Source organism: Phoca vitulina, unplaced genomic scaffold (assembly GCF_004348235.1).
Source record: "Phoca vitulina isolate PV1807 unplaced genomic scaffold, GSC_HSeal_1.0 scaffold78, whole genome shotgun sequence".
Taxonomy (NCBI): Eukaryota; Metazoa; Chordata; class Mammalia; order Carnivora; family Phocidae; genus Phoca; species Phoca vitulina.
The window spans coordinates 5362830-5382432 of NW_022589781.1; the positions used below are offsets into that span (position 1 = coordinate 5362830).

Below are 19603 nucleotides of genomic sequence, written 5' to 3' on the forward strand. Positions count from 1 at the left end.
GATTGGTGAGTAATTGGCATTAAAGATTTGAGGAGTATCGTGGCTACCTGAATACGGTACTAAAACACTAAACAGTATTGAGACTATGCCAAAATACATTCCAAAACATATTTAAATGATACGAAGTTAGAAGTAAAAACATACTACTTCTCTGTGTTCTTTTCACAGCTGTGCAACTAGCTAGCCCCATGTCTTACTGCACGTGCCAGTTACCTACCCTCTCATATCCTTAATTTCTGATCTAAATTGGGACTATCAAAGGTGCTTCATATGTTTTTGTGGGAATCAAAATAATAACATGTAAAACATTGCTTAAACTGAACTACATCAGTAGTTTTCCATTGCTCATACCATTACAATTTGCTGGAGGTGCCTCAAAGGAGTGGGGGAGATAGAATTCAGATTTCTTCCCTCATGCATACCCTTTCACTTTTCTAGCAGGAGAGTGGATTATTTGTTTTTCTTTGTCAGGGCTTTTGGCAGGTATTTTTTAAAAAGAATCTTTCAAAAGCTTTGATCTATGTCTCTATAGTAAATGTTAACAAAATATTTCATAAACTATTTTACTTATATGTGTGTATTTATTTACTGACTCACTGTTGGAGTTGCATGGATATAACTTTTCCTCTCCAAGGAAACATAATAAATCTAAAATAAATGCAAATGACTGTTAGACAAATTTACTAAGAAGCACCATATGCTCTGAAAAATATGTCTAGTTGTGCACTGTTGGAAATCATTTAGAATTGGGTTTCAGGGGAGTTTTACCATATTGTATGGAACTTTTTTCCCCCAAGTCAGAAAATAATATAAGCAATTGGGAACTATACTATGGATTTTTTCTTAAAAAACAAAACAAAACACTCTTTAAAGAAATAAAACTGTGAAACAAGATGTCTAGGTATTACTCTGGTTGGTCTTACAAACGTAAAGGCCCTGTAAACAGTAAATTTACATTATTGGTCATTAAGTAGCTCATTACTGAATTTCTATTATATGTTTTTCACAAGATTTATTTAGTGCTTAGACTACTTACAAAACATTGCACATGCTTATCCAACCTTTCCCATGCTCGGTCTACCGTCAGTCCAGTGGGTCATATGATGTTTCTGATCACATCTCCTGTGCCACCTGGCAGGCAATTGCATATCCGTGGGTAGGTTGCTTGATATTCCTTATCCTAACAAGGTTGGCTTGTGTGGTAGTGTCTGTGAATTTCTGAAGTCTGTTTCTTCATGAAAATCTAGCCGGAAGTGAGTCATCTCTTTATTCTGGTATTGAAGAAGTTAAAATGTGATTGGAAGTTTTATTTTCAGAACAAGTTTGATAGTTCTATTAAAAAAAAAAAATAGTAGGTAAATTTGAAACTTCATGACCATATTCAAATTGGGTTTTATTTTATTTTAAAATTTTTAAAGATTTATTTATTTGAAACAGAGAGAGAGAAAATGCACGTGGTGGTGGGTGAGAGGGCAGAGGGAGAGGGAGAATCTTAAGCAGACTCTGTGCAGAACACAAAGCCCTATAGGGGCTCGATCTCACGACCCTGAGATCATGACCTGAGCTGAAACCAAGAGTCAGACGCTTAACTGACTAAGCTACCCAGGCACCCCTATTTTATTTTTTAAATATTTATTTATTTGAGAGAGACAGAGAAATCGGGTGGGAGAAGGGGCAGAGGGCAGAAGGAGAGAGAGAATCCTCAAGCAGACTGCCCACTCAGCGCAGAGCCTAATGCAAAGCTCGATCCCAGGACCCTGAGATCATGACCTGAGCTGAAATGAAGAGCAAGATGCTCAACCACTGAGCTCCCCAGGCGCCCCTCAGATTGAATTTTATAATTTCACTGTATTGAAATATATTTTTCTTTAAACTATTTTTGTTTTTCAACTGCAATAAGTTCTAGTTTATATATTTTGGAGAGTTTAATTTTTAGATATTTGGGGTGTATAGTTTAATCTTTTCCTTCAACTATATCAGTAGCTTCCTACTTGCAATATTCTGTTAATGAATATAACAACAAAATCTCATAACAATAAAATTGGTATGTATGATTTAATCTTAATGATTTGAAGGCTGCCTTTTTTTCTATGTTTTGGTAATTTAAATGCAGCTTGAATCATCATTGATTTAAAAAGGTAAATTTGTTTATATCAGGGAAACTATATTTTAATTTCTCATAATCAAAAAGAAAACAAAACCGAAACCTTACAAATGTTACCTCTTTCTGTGTTTACTTGTCTATTTTTTTTTTTTTAAGACCAGACACTTGACCTAATTCTTGATTATTGTCTTTCCTTCACACCAGTTAATGAGTTTATTCATTTTGGCTTTCTCAGTAAATAGTATATCGTTTCATAATCAGTAGTTGCTCAGTGGATATTTTTGAATACTGGAAAGAAAGGAAGATGGGGGTAAGGAAGGCCAAGCTTGAGATAGTCTATGTCTATGAGAGATGCCAATGAAACGTCAAAATACTTTTGTAACTAATGAGATTATATGACTGAATTAGAGGTTTTGTGTTTTATCTTCGTGTCCATTTTGCCATTCTAGCACAGTGCTTTGTGTATCATGGACAGTCTGTTGGGTTTGTTTGTTTGTGTGGGTTTTAACTGACTAGCGTTTGCTCCATTTTAACTATTATTTCAAGGCTGAAATTCTTGGATATTAAGAACATTAAGTTGACCTTTTAAAATGCATCATCAATAACCTTATAATGATAGTCATTTTTGGTATATATATATATCAGATGATCATATTATACACCTTAGGCTTACACAGTTTTATATGTCAATTATATCTCAAGCTGGAACATTTTTAAAAATGCATTGGTAAAGTTATTTTTTTGTATTGAATATGAATACTGAGATTACTTGATATTTAAATGAAGCCAACTTCATTTCTTATTCCTTTTAAATATTGAATCTTCAATATTCTTAATGTTTCTTTTAACATTTAGAATGGTTTTGGTTGCAAATAATGTAAGACCCACCAAATCAGTTGAAACATTTGGAGAAGTAGTACCTCAATCTACATGATTATGAAGATGGAGAATTTGGGTGGATTTTGGAGACTGCTTGATACGGGCTCTGACTCTAGTTCTCTGCGGCGTTCTTGCTCATCCCTTTTCAGGGAACTCACTTTGACTTCAGGCTGCGTTCTTCCATGTAGAAAAATGTCAGTGTTAGTTTCAGGAGTGATATTTGCACAGCAAATTTTCAAGCACAGAATCAAGGGAGACTACATGTGACCAGTTTTCCCAGGGAAGCCTCAGGTGCATCTGATCAGACAGAGATCACATGCCCACTCTGGACAGTCCCCTGACAGCAGAGCTGCCCACACTGATGAGCTGAGCATCACTGATCATTTTACCCTACAGCTCGATGGAGCATCTGCCTCTCCCAGCACTCATGGATACCACACAGGAATCAGGGTTCTGGGGAGAGGTCAAGTGGGTAATGATGCTGAGGACACACAAGGCAGACAACATGCTCACAACTTGTTTCTTCTCATGTTTTGAATATTGCCATACTTTAAATTGTTCCAAATTTTTCAAGGTACCATACATTGAATCTTCCTACAAAAGTTTCTTTAAAATTTCCAATCACACATAGATGTGGGTGAAGCACAATAGTGAAAAATCATGTTTCAAAAGTGTTGAAAACTGGGGCACCTGGGTGGCTCAGTCGGTGAAGCGGCTGCCTTCCGCTCAGGTCATGATCCCGGGGTCCTGGGATTGAGTCCCACATCGGGCTCCCTGCTCCGTGGGAAGCCTGCCTCTCCCTCTCCCTCTGGTGCTCCCCTTCCTCATGATCTCTCTCTCTCTCTCTCCCCCTCTGACAAGTAAATAAATAAAATCTTTAAAAAAAATATTGAAAACTCTGAATTACTCTATAGGTGGTACGGAGTGAGCTATATAATGAAGCCCAGGTCATTCTTTTTTTTTTTTTTTAAAAGATTTTATTTATTTATTTTAGAGAGAGAATGAGAGAGAGAGAGAGAGCATGAGAGGGGGGAGGGGCAGAGGGAGAAGCAGACTCCCCGCTGAGCAGGGAGCCCGATGCAGGACTCGATCCCAGGACTCCAGAATCATGACCTGAGCCGAAGGCAGTCGCCCAACCAACTGAGCCACCCAGGCGCCTGAAGCCCAGGTCATTCTTAAACAGATTCTGAAAGCTGAAAAGTTACAAAATCTCTTTGCAAACAAACAAACACACACTATCATGACTAATTTTCAAACAAGTTCTACGTTTCTGGGAGGGTGAAAATTTTTTTAAGAATATTAAAAGAGAGTTGCTTACTCTCTTTACCTGCATGCATTTATGTATGTGTGGAGAACTGAACATATATGTGTAAAGGGTTTATGTGTATAGTTTTGCTTTATATGTGAGTATACACATGTATACACACTAAAAATACATATATACACACGAACGCACTATAAACATACACACACATATACATGTACATATATATAGAGAGAATATTCCCTTTGAGATATAAATATTTCTAGGGAGATTACAGTTTGTTACTTTGTAGTTCTAGGGATCCTAAGTTTTACTATTTCATTTTAACATTTATATGTGTCAGAGAAACCCAACCCATTATACATGAGAAAGGCACATGGAAACTGCTACAGTGAGAAGCTATAAAGTCGTGGTTACAAGCAGAACTCTGGAACCTCACTGCCTGGGACAGAAACCCAGCCCCACCCCTTCTCATCCCTGTGACTTCGTCTAAGTCCTTCCGATCTTCTGTCCTTACCTGTATAATGGACATAATCACAGTACCTTTCTCACATGATTGTTGGAAGATCAATGAAGATAACTCATATATGCACCTAAAAATTATCAACTGTGAATGATAACGTTTGCCAGTTTCATATCTATTAATATGATTAATTTATTACCCAAACAGTGATATGGGAACACTGAATCTCCCCTACTAATCAATTGAAATCCAGATTTATTTTGAATCTTCTGAGCTTTATGTAGTGAGAAATTCAATGGAGAGAGAGCAGTACAAAACCAGATATAAATAATATATTACCTCTCATATTTTCCCTCTAAAACTATTCTTTTCAAAGTGTATTTCAAATTTATTTTCTCAATAATAGATACCTGATGAATTTTTTGCCATATTTTGCCCTCATGCGGTACCTACATGTCTCAAATGTTGCGTTTTTCTTTATCGGACTTGGCAGAAAGCAACAGTGGGTTCCCCCGGAGTCCTGGGGAACATAGTCTCCCCGCCTGCCTCCATCCAGGGCTCAGACGGAGCATGTCTCCAGGGCTACACTCTTTAAAAAGAACAGAGAGAGTGCTGGGCAGAAAATAAAAACCCATTGTGCCAAATCTATTCGCCCCTCTGTCAAACTGCAGAGGGAAAGAAATTCCACAGGGGATTTTAAAAATAGGCTTCTACCACAAACCACAGCTTGAAATTGACCTTATGTTATTTTAAATCAGATGTTCCTGAGGCCTTACAGAATCTAGAGTCAACCTTTAATTAATATTCAAATAAGGCATTCTGTGATTTTTAAGCTGAGATGGTAAATGCATGTCCACTTTATTATTTTAAAAATTAAATATACTATTTAGATGTAAGTCACTACACCTTAAATATATAGATACACACAAATATGTGAACACACACACATATTATGTATATGTATATATCAAGTGTCTACCCCATTTATCGGAAGCCCCTATGTCTTTTCAATTTCTTAAAAGGCCGTTAAGGTTTGCAGATTGTAAATAGATGCCATAATTTACTAAAGGTATGTGATTAATTATAGCAAACCTAATATTAAACATTAATTTACTAGGTTAAGTCATGTGAAATTGCTAGTTTTGTAGGTCATAATATAATCGAATATCTGCAATGTTATGTGGTTCAACATAATGTCTAGATTTTTGTCCCTCTTTAGCAACTGACTAGGCATTTCCCCAGGGCTGTACTTTTAGTCCCCTCTCTTACCTCTCTTCTCCCCACTTTCTGGGCACCTTCTTCCTACTTCCTCACTCATTGCAATTCCAAGAACTCTTTTTTTTTTTTTTTTTAAAGATTTTATTTATTTCCTTGACAGAGAGAGACATAGCGAGAGAGGGAACACAAGCAGGGGGAGTGGGAGAGGGAGAAGCAGGCTTCCCGCCGAGCAGGGAGCCCGATGTGAGGCTCGATCCCAGGACCCTGAGATCATGACCTGAGCCGAAGGCAGACACTTAACGACTGAGCCACCCAGGCGCCCTGCAATTCCAAGAACTCTTAAGTATATGGCATTTTGGCTACTTTCTTATGTGGAGCACTTTGGAGCACTTGCTATAAAGTTTATTCTCTGTCTATAGGGCATGGGGAGAAGGCAGGAATTGTGGAGATGCATAGAGGGGAGACACACCTTTTCATAATTTATAGCCAAACTGGCCCCACAAAGGGATTTGATCTAACCAAAATAAATCTCATTTTCCTATCTGGAATCAGCCCAGATGCTCAACACCAGCCAACATTAACAGCATTAAGAGTGTTTCCTTCCAATTACATTATAACTAAGAATTATATTAACATGAACTGCAGATGTTATAATAGAATTTAGCGAGATTAACAATAAATTCAGGCTCTTTAACTGAGATGGGTTCAAGGATAGAAACTGAATTTATCAAGAGTGACCCTGGGTTACTGTTCCTACTCCTACCCGGTTATTCCAAGAACACTGGATTTGTTTTCAGGACAAGTGCTTTTCTGAGTTTTATTCCCTCCTGGCCTTGTTTATTATAAAATCGAGAGATACTCACCATGCACAGTGCCCATTCTTTATTAATTATTTAATACCAGGATCTTATCAAAATTTCTTCTTTGTGACACGTTTTCCACATTAGTATTCAATCTTCATGTTATTTCAACCTTGATATAGAACTGAGCCATCGTATACAGGGGTTCAGGGATAGAAACTGAATTTATTGTGTCAGAAATAACAAGATCAATGTAAGAACTGCCTGATTATACTTTTGTTCCTGTCTGATTATTCCAAGGTGAGAACTACCTTAAATAACAGTTGTGATAACGGCAGTCCAAAATTTTAACAAGATTAGATATATCAAGTGTTACTATTTAAAATACTTAAATTGGTGTTAGCATATATTTAAATAAGGGCTCTTCATTGGTCACATTTTGTTTAATATATGCCTGGTCAGGAGAGATTAATTCATAGTTTGATTATTCAGAATATAAGTTGTAAAATCAGACCTGCTATTATAACTTGACTCTGCTAACATAGTAACCCTGTGACTCGGGGCCAAATTACTCAAGCTCTTGGGACTCTGTGTTTCTGTTGTCTGTAAAATGGGGATAATGAAATCTAACCCTAGGGATTTTGGAAAGATTGAGCTAAATGATAAATGCCAATATTTAGCACAAAATTATTAATACCTGTTCAATATTATCATTCTTATGCCTACCTTTTAAGGGGACAAATAAACGGCAAAATTGACCTGATCAGTTCAATCTGCTGGATGACCAAAGAAACAAATTATTCCTGATTATTAAGTGATTGCTATATGCAAAATCTATGCAGATAAACATAGGTTATTGCTGAATATTTTAAGAAAATAGATTATTTATGAATTTTCTTAGAGCTCAAATTCTTTTTCATACTCACCTTTGTATTTTCAGATTCTCCTCCTCACACGTGGTCATCATTATCATTTTAGGATCTTTATCAAAGCCCTAGGAAATTGTATATTTATTTTCAAGTGACACCCTGAATTCCAATCATTATCAGAATATAATTGGTGAATTGTATTTCTCTCTTCGGAAACATGTTTCCTCTGATTCCTACCAATATAGGTAATATTCACTCTTTGAGGCTTATTCACATGAAAAATGTTTCAATGCTTTGCTTGATCAGCAAGCTTGATATAGTCTTTGTCTCTTTTTGAAGTTGTATTGCTTTGGAGTTATGCTGCTCATTAGCATTTGCTTAATTAGAATTTAAAAAAATATATTGTTTAGTCTCTCGCCAGTGTTTTTTAAGTGCCTTAACCGTAGGATTGTGTCTGTAATGCCTCTCATTTTTGAGCAACAATCTTGAGCATATGAAAATCACAATAATGTTCAAGATTATTAGGATTTTGCGGTTCTTTATTGAAACATGCCTTCTTCATGCCTATGCTATTGTTTATTCTTTTTTTTAATCAGCTTAGGGGTAAGGAGAAGATCATTCATGAATCCAAAGTGTTGAGCAAAATGAATAACTCTGTTAAAAACAAACAAACCAACAAACTCTAAAACTTGGTTAGCTAATCATGGTATTATTTCTCATGATTCTCTGGGAAGAATGGAGAATTTATTGACAAAAGAAATATGTCTTTCAGTTAGACAAGGCTTCCAAAAGAACCTTTTTAAAAATGGCTTTGTGTTTTTTAGTTATCAATTCTCTTGATATTTTGGCTTATTCGAGAATTAGCCCTACCTCTGAGAAACGTTAGCCAGCGTGGTTTGGCAGTTACCGATTTGTGTGTCACAGGCAGTAGAAATGTCATAACTGTTTTCAGGATATAAAAAGAGCTGAATTCCTAGTGGTAACTTGCGAATACCTCTTTATAGAGGTTTCCAGGATAAAGAACTTTGTCCATCAGAATGTGCTAGGTAGTAGGGTAGTGAGCAAGGTGAATGAATGAGGGTAGAGATCTATAGTCATCACAGTATGGGTGAGTGGTATGGATGAGCAAACAGAAAAGAATTTTCACTGGTGAACAACATGCCCGTAAAGGGACTACATCAGTGGGAGGAAGGGGAACTGGAGACTGTTCTTCCTGTTACAGGTGGGAAAATTTGGGAGGAAGAAACTCATCTGAGGAGGATTTGTCTGAAGTTCATGTTTAATACTTATTTTTAATAGGTTATTACTTTTTAAATCTCCTTTATGTTCCCCACTGATGCAGATACATTTTTCTTCAAGGCTTCTGGAGTCCAATTTGAATGTGTCAAATATTTTTTTTTTTTTTTAAAGATTTTATTTATTTATTTGACAGAGAGAGACACAGCGAGAGAGGGAACACAAGCAGGGGGAGTGGGAGAGGGAGAAGCAGGCTTCCCGCGGAGCAGGGAGCCCGATGTGGGGCTCGATCCCAGGACCCTGGGATCATGACCTGAGCCGAAGGCAGATGCTTAACGACTGAGCCACCCAGGTGCCCCTCAAATATTTTTTTATGTGTTTATTTTTTGATGGACAGAAACATGTTTTAAGATGGCCCAACTGGATTTGGGCTATAATAAAAGATAAATGTTCATTTCATATTTGAAGAGAGCTCACTTTTTTTCTTTTGTCAGTATTTTATTTATTTATTTGAGAGAGAGAATGTGAGCAGGAGTAGGATCAGAGGGACAGGGAGAAGCAGACTCACTGCTGAGCGAAGAATCTGGCGTGGGTGACTCTTTGATTTCAGCTCAGGTCATGATCCCGAGCTGAAATCAAGAGTCAGTCGTTTAACTGACTGAGCCACCCAGATGTCCTGACAGCGCACTTTGTTTTTATGAGCAGTCAGTAGATTTTCATTTCTTTGAATATATTGTCTCCTTACTCTGAAAAAGCAAACTTAAGGCTTTTATGGCATGCCATAGTCAAATATTGATATGCACAAATTCTATATATTACCTATTCGGATAATACTGTTAGAATAAAAATTAATTTAGGCTATATTTAAATAAGTTAAATAAAAATGCTAACAAAGAAGAGGAGAGATAATTGTACATAAGAAAGTACTCAGAATGTACCAGACCTAATGGGACTAACTTGTGAGTTTCTTAATGTCTACATTAGGTCAAACTCATAGTTAAAAATGGAAGGTGGACAGTTAATTATCCAGATATTTAGAACAAATAGGCGGCCTAAATGTGTTGCTAATCACAGAAGACAGAAGGAGAGAGGAACATACAGAGAATAAGTAAGAATTTTCTTTGTTTAGGGGAACTGATGCGAACTTGATAGTATAACATATGACATATAATAAGGAATGTTCTGCCCGGTAATTTTTTTTAAAAGAAAAAAAAAGAGCGTAGATTCCTTATCTTCATTAGCTGAACCGAAAGTACATCAAGTAAAATTAGATGTAGATATATGCAAATGTTACACTCTGGCCATAGCAACTGGCTTTTCTGAGCGCATAAATGCCCTTTTTGAAATAGATTGCCTGCTGGTGTTTCAGATCTACCGTGGATGGACAACAGTCCATTTAGAGTGTATGAAGGGAAATTCCCCTTGTTTAAAAACAGTAAATATCATACAAAATATTGACACCATTACTGAAGATGGATTTAGCTACACTTCATTCCTCGAACCCTGTAATTCTGCAGTTGTATATATCATTAACCAAAACCCATCTTAGGCAGCCACTACATGATGAAGTCTTTTTCTAACTTGTGTTAAAAATACACCTTTTTTTTTTTTCCTATTCTTCCTTTGGAGCCATAGAAACCAATCCAGCCTCTTTCCCAAGAGAGCTATTCAGAGTTTGAAGTCAGCTATGGATTTCAGTAATTTCTTCCATAAGTCGTGTCTCCCTTTCAAGTGTGGATATCTTGTGTACTGTTGTTATTACCATAACCAGTCATTTCTGAATGTTCCTTTTCTCTTTACAATTGTAGTGTTCTACTGAAGAGCAGTGACTTTGGAGTCAAGTTGCTCTGTTGCCTATTAGCTGTGTGACTTGGGCTTAATTTGATCTCTCTCTGCCTGGTTACTCACCTGTAAAATGGGGATAATGATTATACTTAACTCATAAACTTATTGCTGTGAATTTTACTATAGCACTTATGTGTTAGGCATTATTATTATTTATTATTTCTACCCTTAATCTAAATACTCCTTTAGCATGCATGATTTGCCTCTGTTACATACATAGTCAACTTATTTACTATTACTAAAATTTCAACTTGAATCCCCACTCTCACTTCACGGGCATAATTGCTAATCTTAGATTCCCTTAGTCTGACCTGATTCACTTGAGCTGAGTGTGGAATGCAATATTGGTCTATATACTAAATTTATTTTTATCAGTATCAGTCTGTGGTTTCACCCTAACACATTTGGTTGGATCCTGATTTTATCATTTAATGCATTGGTGTTTCCTTTTTTTAAAATAAAGATTTTTATTTATATATTTATTATTTATTTATTTATTAGAGAGAGAGAGAACATGAGTGGGTGGAGGGGCAGAGGAAGACGGGGAAGCCGACTCCCTACTGACTGTGGAGCCCAACATGGGACTCAATCCCACAACTCTGAGATCATGACCCAAGTGGAAACCAAGAGTCGGACACTCACCTGACAAGCTACCCAGGCACCCCTGCATTTAGGCTTTCTAAAAAATAATTTATCAAAGTACATTCACATACATGATTAATATGCTTTCTAGACTTTAACTCTGGTCATAGGTAATACGAATTGAAAAGAACTGCCCCGCATCGGGCTCCCTGCTCAGTGGGGAGCCTGCTTCTCCCTCTCCCACTCCCCCTGCTTGTGTTCCCTCTCTCGCTGTGTCTTTCTCTGTCAAATAAATAAATAAAATCTTTAAAAAGAAAAAAAGGAATTGAAAAGAACTAAGGTGAGGAGATACATGTAGTGAATGGCCAGGAAGGATTACAGATTGAAATTGTGCATATTTTAGGTACTTTGAAAATTATCCTTCTTAAAATTATCAGTCCAGATGTCCTTACATTCACCAACATGTGCTTATATAGTTACGTTTCTACAAGAATTTATCAAATACTTTTATGACAAATAACCATTATAAATATCATCTCCATAAGGGCCATTGTGCACTCATTTCCTAATCTCTTGACCCTATTTAAGAAGTAAATGAGTTCAATCTGTAGTCACTTATTTTCATTGCGGCTGTGCAAGTTTTAAGTGTGTATCTTTCCAGATAGTTTCTTAATATCCCTGAAACAAATAATTCTAGAACCAATATTGGGATTGATTTTAAGACTAGATCAGATATTTGGGTTTCCTTCTTTGAAAGTAATTAGTATTTTCCATCTTCTAGCCTTTTAGCACTTTTATTCTGATTTCTCAAATATCAATGGTAGTGGTTTAGTGAATTCTTGACACAGTGTTCTCCGAATTTTGAAGAGATGATGACTGGGCTGGGAGACTGCTCAATTCAAAGTAATCTCGTGTTCTGTACACTCGAGCAGCTCCCTGGTGCAGTCAGGGATGAAAGGAATGATTTGGGGGATACAGAATCATCATGTACATTTCACTTCAACTTAAGGACAATGCCATTCCAGAAAACTTGGATTCTAAACCCTGGAACTGACAACATAACCAACTTTAGTCATTTCGGGATCCCTAGTGTGCTAATTTCCAAGTTCTTTAAATCTCCAAATAATTCATGACATACCTTATGTTTCCTAAACATTTTCCTTTTATATGTGCTGCATGGTGGCTTTCCAGGCAGACTCAGCTTTCAGTTCCATTCCCCTGCGTGTGCCGTCAACCATGTCTTGCATAAGGAAGACACTTGGCCACACGGTTCTTGCCCCTCTTTTTCTAAGGGAGTTCTTCTCCCCTTCCCTTTCTCTCTCTGTGCCCCTCTTCGTTTTCCTCACTAACTTTTAGTTACCTGTGGTGTTCATCGCTTCAGTCACTTCCTCTAGGAGGCCCTCTGTCACTGCCCATCCCTCCATCCACCTTGTCTCCATTAGGCGCCTCTGCTGTGTGTTCCCATGGCTCTCCACGTGGCCACTGTGAACCATTACCACACATCATTTTCATAGCTAGTTCACACATCTATGACTCCACTGGATCCTGACAACAGTAGGAAAAAAAATAGTAACTATGCTCCCTTAAGTGCTTATTATGTACAAGTATGTATATAAATGTATGTATTTATCAATATATAAATGCATATTTATATATAGATATATGCATATAGACATATATTTACTCTTCTCAACACCTCTATGGAAGACTCATATAAGTAATCATGGAAATAGAAGGTTTAAGTATAACCTGTACAAGATCACACAGCGATCACGGAATGAACCTGGGATTCCCTGCTGATAGGCACCTAATAACTACATTAATATCTTAAAAAATCTAAAATGAAAAACAGTTCCAAAATGATCAACATATGGAATAATGGTGCCCCTATGACATTTATTTTCTGAACAAGAAGCAAGTAGACCCAAGGATATTATATCGGAGACATTCCTGATTTGGACACACAAAAACTCATTGTTGTATGCCCAAAAGAAAGTGCTCAGCGTGTAATGGGTGCTCACAATATCTGTTGATGGAACTAGTCATTTTTAGGGGGCAACCAAAAGAAATGCTTGCAGCTAAGGAGATGGGTGCTCTGAGAAGTGTGAAGTGGGACCTGAGATCTCACTTAGACATTCTGTGATGCTGCATACCTCTGTTTGTGTTCTGGAATTTTGTCAATCCTGAACCCACTATAAAAACCAGAATTAAGGGGTGCCTGGGTGGCTCCATTGGTTAACCATCTGCCTTTGGCTCAGGTCACGATCTCAGGGTCCTGGGATCAAGTCCTGAGTCAGGCTCCCTGCTCAGCAGGGAGTCTGCTTCTCTCTCTTTGCCCCCCCCACTCCTGCTTTCTCACTGATTTTCTCTCTCTCAAATAAATAAAATCTTCAAAAAAGCCAAGAATTAGCATTCACCTGAAAACCAAATAAATATGCATACAAAGATTTCTCAAATTCATATTTATTTTCCATATGCATTAAGAGTACAGCATTAACTTTAGTATTTCTAGGATACTGCATTACATGGTAAAGGAAAAACTGCATTAAATGATGTGTCCTTGGTGACTGCTCAGAATTCTGAACTTATTCAACCTTTTATAACTCTGAAGGATTTTGATGGAAATATATATTTATATTGCTGACTTCAAAAGAAGCATTTCATTAGGAATAAAAGGCCAGGGGATTTCAATGTTATGAAAGAAATGGGGTGCATGGAGATATCATTTATGTACTGTTTGAGTATAAGATCATTTTTCAGGATGATGTATATGTATGCATGTATGAATATATGTACACATATACACATATGTACACACATGTTATATGTATATATCATTTATTTCATATTAAAATATTAACAAATTTTATAGACATAAAGTATCAATATAAGTGGAGTTCTCCTAGTTGAGTATCCTGGGCTGAATTGTGTAAGACTTTTATAGCTGGATTGTGTTCACTGAGTTTTACTAAAGACTGTTAAATTAACATGTGCAATTTTTATGGGAAAGAAATTTATTTTAACCTCTAGGCTATGCCATTGTCCCTTTGGGGTGTGTGTGTGTAATTTAGGAGTGTCCCAGCATATCCTCATTTGGTGTCTTTGCTTTATGTTCTGGTTTAGAAGAAAATTGCACAAGTGGCATATTTATTTCGTAAGTTGATCATTTGGGAACTGATTTTCATTTTAGAGTCTTAGAGATTCTTGGAGATGTTAATTTAGTCATTAGGGGTATTTACTTTGCTCTTACAAATATATGTGTTGTGTGCATGCGTATCCCACAAGCCCAGATGTTTCCTATTGTGTGTGTGTGAGTGTGTATGTTACATATCTGTTTGGGCTCCTTGTTTTTCAACAGAGTGTGCTTCTATTTTTAAGATGTAGCTTGGCAATCGAAAGCTACTCACTCCCTTAGATAATTGTAACTGTCACAATGTCAGTAAGGCTTACACTCCCATCACATGAGACAAGGTACACATTTCATTTAAATTAGCCCTAATTCTGTCACTTCAGCAGTCCGCTTGTGTGAGCAATGGTGAAGCTTGGCTAGTCACTCTTGTTTTCTGTACTAACACTGAAACTGCTGTCAGTATCCATGATTAGAGGATGCTGGAATAGGAGCATAAAATAAGGGTCTCAAAGCCCCCAGAACTAACTGTACAAAATAGTAACAAATTATGAGTATTCTTATGCCACAAGCCCAGATGAAAGTTACAATTTCCCTTGGGTTACAAATGTGAATATTTTCACATAGCCTAGAAAAAGTTTAATATTTAATTTCATACATTAGGCATATGAGAAAGATTTTAAGGAGTGAAAACTGATGTTCCATATTTGCAAATGTGACCCACATTAAACCTAGCTTTACAATAGATATTTGAGCTGCAAATAGCCTTTTTTATAGCTACTCTTTCTCTAAATCTGTATTTTGTATAAAGAATTATTCACCATCTATCCACCTTAACAAGTCAGACGTTTTCATTATTCTGCACTCCTTTCTAATTGTCCTTGATCTGCACACACATTTTACCACAGTGTCATAAATTTGTTTTCATGTTCTATACATTTCACTTAATTTATTAATCATAGGGTTCTTCCATGTGCCTACAAAGCAGTCACAATATAATTTTAATAATGGGATAGTATTCTGTCAGAAATTCTATCATTTTAATATATTACATTATTATTGATTCTATGATACCATTGCCCTCTTAAAATAATTCCAAAAACTGTATTTACTAGGTAGAAATGTATAAGTATTTTTATAACTCACATCGAACACATTTTAATAAGTGAGAGTATTGTGATTTAGAATGTCACAAGGTCATGAAATTTTGTAATTGACGTATTTTGAAGTCCTCTCTCTATACAGCTTAAAATAAAAGTAGAGCTTTCTACTCCTGGAGGCTTATGAGCAGTATTTGTCAGAATGGTTCTAACAGACTGAAACTAAAGAGGCTTCTCAGAAGACCTACGAAGTTCTCCTTCTTGATTATCATTGTCAGTGACATCAAGAATTTAGTAATGTCTGGGGGACAGAAGCAGGGTATGTTTATTAACTTGACAATTATACCAAATGTAGGCATGAAGCGCTTTAACATTTCTTAATTACTCTAAATTACAGAACTTGATGACAAGTCATATTTAGAAATCAGAGCAGAAAAGCTTATATATCTTAATGGGCATATTTAGTTCTTTAGCCAATATCTTAACATTATTCAGCAATCATTTATTAAGTGCTTACTATTTACTATATGCAAACATAGATTCTGGGGATGTGCTGATAAACAAGCAAAGTTCTTGCCCATTTGAAGTTGTATCCACTTCCTACTTACTGAAGAAGGACGAAGAGTCTCTGTACCTTCTCAAAATATATTTACTATCAACAGTTTGTTATTATTATTTTTTTTAAAGATTTTATTTATTTATTTGAGAGAGAGAGCACAAGATGGGGGAGCGGGAGAGGGAGAAGCAGACTCCCTGCTGAGCAGGGAGCCCGATGCGGGACTCGATCCCGGGACTCCAGGATCATGACCTGAGCCGAAGGCAGTCGCTTAACCAACTGAGCCACCCAGGCGCCCTCAACAGTTTGTTATTTACTGATTATTTTACTGAAGATTTCATGGAAAGATATGAAAGGTTTTATATTGCACTCCCTACAGGGAAACAATAAAAATCCCTTAGAAAAATTAAAACATCCCTGGGGGATTTCTGCTTCAAGCCAGTATAGTATAACAGATACTAATTTTTCCCTCCTACATGAAAAAAACAACAAAAATAAATAAATAAAATATATAAAACAATACTTTTCATATATTGGAGCTTAGGACAGGGATTCCTGTGAGAGAGAAAACAGATTAGTGAGCACAATGACTGCCTTGAGTTTTGGTCTGCAGAGACTTTCCAAGCTGTACTGTTGAGGAGTAACCCAGGTGCAGCCTGGCTATTTCTGAGATTAAGGGACAGAAATAGGTGGCTAAGAAGGCTAAGGCAGCTGGAGTTCACAGGACAGAGGACTGGAGAGAAAAGAGCTTTCCAAAGAGATGGCTTCTGAGATTTGGAGTCCTCCCCAAGTCTTTTTTTTTTTTCCCCCAGTTTTTCTGTATTATCTTTAATTAATTCTAAAGACTTCCAATCAAGTCACCTAGAGACCATTTTACCCACTGCTCTGTTTGGCTGCCAGTCTCTTGTCTCTCTCTTCAGCAATGGTGAGGTGAATACACTTTCCACAGAGAAGAGAAATCCATGGCTTGTCGCCTTTCCCAATAACAAAAAAGTTGGAGAGCCAGTTGGCAAATCTGTTGCTATTGGCATCTTTCATGGGAACTACATCGAAAGAACCAGGTTGTCTCTCTCTGTTGGTGATCATACCAGTTCTTCCCAGGTAGGCACCTCTGGTCACCATACACAGATTACCAGTGTCAAACTTGATAAAATCAGATCTTCCCAGTCTGCAAATCAATCTGAATGGTGTCATTCACCTTGATGAGTGGATCAGGAGAGTGGATGATGCCAGCATCATGGGTCACCAGGTGAAGGATTCCTTTTGTTCTCACAAAGTTCTTTCTCAGTTTGCACAACTGATACTTGGCCTCCTCAGGTGTAATCCAATGAACAGAAAAGTGACCCTTGTTGTCACGGATCAGACAGAAATTCTTTTCAGTCTTGACAATGCTGATGACATCCATAAAACCAGTAGGGTGGGTTGTATCAGTTCAGATCTTGCCATCAATCTTAATAAAATGCCTCATACAGATCTTCTTTACTTCATCTCATGTTGGGACATTATTAAGTCTGTTCCTTAGGAAAACAATGAGAGGGAGACATTCTCTTAGCTTATGAGGACCAGTAGATGGATGAAGGACAAACCCAGTGGTCAGTTTATTCAGCATCCAATGCTTTGAAGATGCTATATACTTCAGATATTTCTGGGGATCATGAGCCATGGCTGTGCTAGGCACAACAAGAGAACCACCTCCTTCTGGTACCTGAGAAAAGAGAGTAGAGTACTCTCTAAGTCTTAAGTTGAATATTGACTGACACAGGCTTATGAGGAAACTCCCTAAGGCTATGCAAAGAGCCTGAAAAGAACAGAGGAATGCTTCTCAGGGCTCACACAGAACCAAGGATAGTTCATGTTCTAACTAGCCAAGTGGAAAACTCTAATTTCCAGAATGGGAAAAAAAAATCTACATAAGTTAGAGTACTCAGAAGGATATCCTAGGGGTGCCTGGGTGGCTAAGTCCATTAAGTGTCTGAATCTTGATTTCAGCTCATGTCATGATCTCAGGGTCGTGAGATCAAGCCCTGTGTCAGGCTCCACACCGAGTGTGGAGTCTGCTTGAGAGTCTCACCTTCTCCCTCTTCCCCACCTGCTCATGCTCTCTCTAAAACAAACAAACAAACAAACAAAAAACAAAAACAAAACAAAAACCAATAACAATAAAAAAAGGATATCCTAGTAGTGGAGATAATTAATACTCAGAAAGATATTTTCTTTTTTTTCTTTTTTTTTTTTTTTAAAGAGTTTTTATTTATTTATTTGAGAGAGAGAGAATGAGAGAGAGCAAGCACATGAGAGGGGGGAGGGTCAGAGGGAGAAGCAGACTCCCTGCCGAGCAGGGAGCCCGATGCGGGACTCGATCCCGGGACTCCAGGATCATGACCTGAGCCGAAGGCAGTCGCTTAACCAACTGAGCCACCCAGGCGCCCGAAAGATATTTTCTTAGTAGTGGGGATAATTAGTCCTACACTGAGCACTGCTCTGGACACAGCTAACAAATCTAAAAGCCATTTTAGAAAAAAAAATCACACTAGTTCCAACTAATGTGCCTGCATTCTAGAATAATGCTGAAAAGCATTTAGAGGAATATAAAACCATCCATGATTCAGCAAGGTAAAACACATAGTGTCTGGTATTCAATGAAATATTATATTGGTATTCAAAGAAGTAAGAAATTATAACTCAAAATATAGTAAACAAATAATTAATAGAAATTGACATATAGATTGTAAATATGATAGCAGTAGTGGACAAGGACACTAAACAGTTTGTATAATTATATTCCAAATGTACAGAATGGTAGAGAAAAACTTGAGCAGGATAAATATGAAATGGAAAATACGTAGGATGAAATTGGAAAGAAAATTAAACACTGTAACAGAGAAGTCCAGAGGAACTGAAGATAGAATAAATAGAAACTATCTGAAATGATACAGTGAGGTAAAAGACTAAAGACACAAAGAAGAAAGCATCAGTGAACTCTTCTAGGATAGTATCAAGTGGCCATTTGTAATTGCTATACCTGAAAAAGGAGAGACAGAAAAAAATATTTCATGAAATAATGTCTACAAATTTTCCAAATTTGAATTTGAAATAATGTCTACAAACTTTCCAAATTTGATGCAAATTATACACCAATAGATTCAAGAAGTTCAAGAAATGCCAACTATGAGGAACACAAAATTGCAACAAGGCATAGGATAAAAATAAGCCTAAAAGCGATCTTAGTAAAGCAGTTACAGATAAAATGAAAACAGATATCCCATTTGACACAATGTAAGCTGGAAAACAATGGAAAAATTATGTTTAAAATCCTGAAAGAAGGGGCGCCTGGGTGGCTCGGTCTGTGAAGCGTCCGACTCGATTTCAGCTCAGGTCATGATCTCAGAGTTGTTAGATTGGGCTTCATGCTGGGTGTGGAGCCTGTTTGAGATTCTCTCTCTCATTCTCCCTCTTCCCCTCCCCTCCCCTCACCTCTCCTCTCTCTCTCTCTCCCTCTCTAAAAAAATTAAAAAAAAAAAAAAATCCTGAAAGAAAAACAATTGTTTATCTGTAGACTA

At 37.1% G+C, this 19603-nt stretch overlaps 1 protein-coding gene and 1 pseudogene across 3 annotated transcripts in view; one reads left to right on the top strand and one right to left on the bottom strand.

Annotated features, from left to right (window-relative positions):
* Nucleotides 1-19603, top strand: part of LOC116625425 (protocadherin-15-like) — a 1687848-nt gene that overhangs the window by 619636 nt on the left and 1048609 nt on the right. The gene's annotated exons all lie outside the window — the stretch shown is intronic.
* Nucleotides 16906-17850, bottom strand: LOC116625427 (annotated as a pseudogene).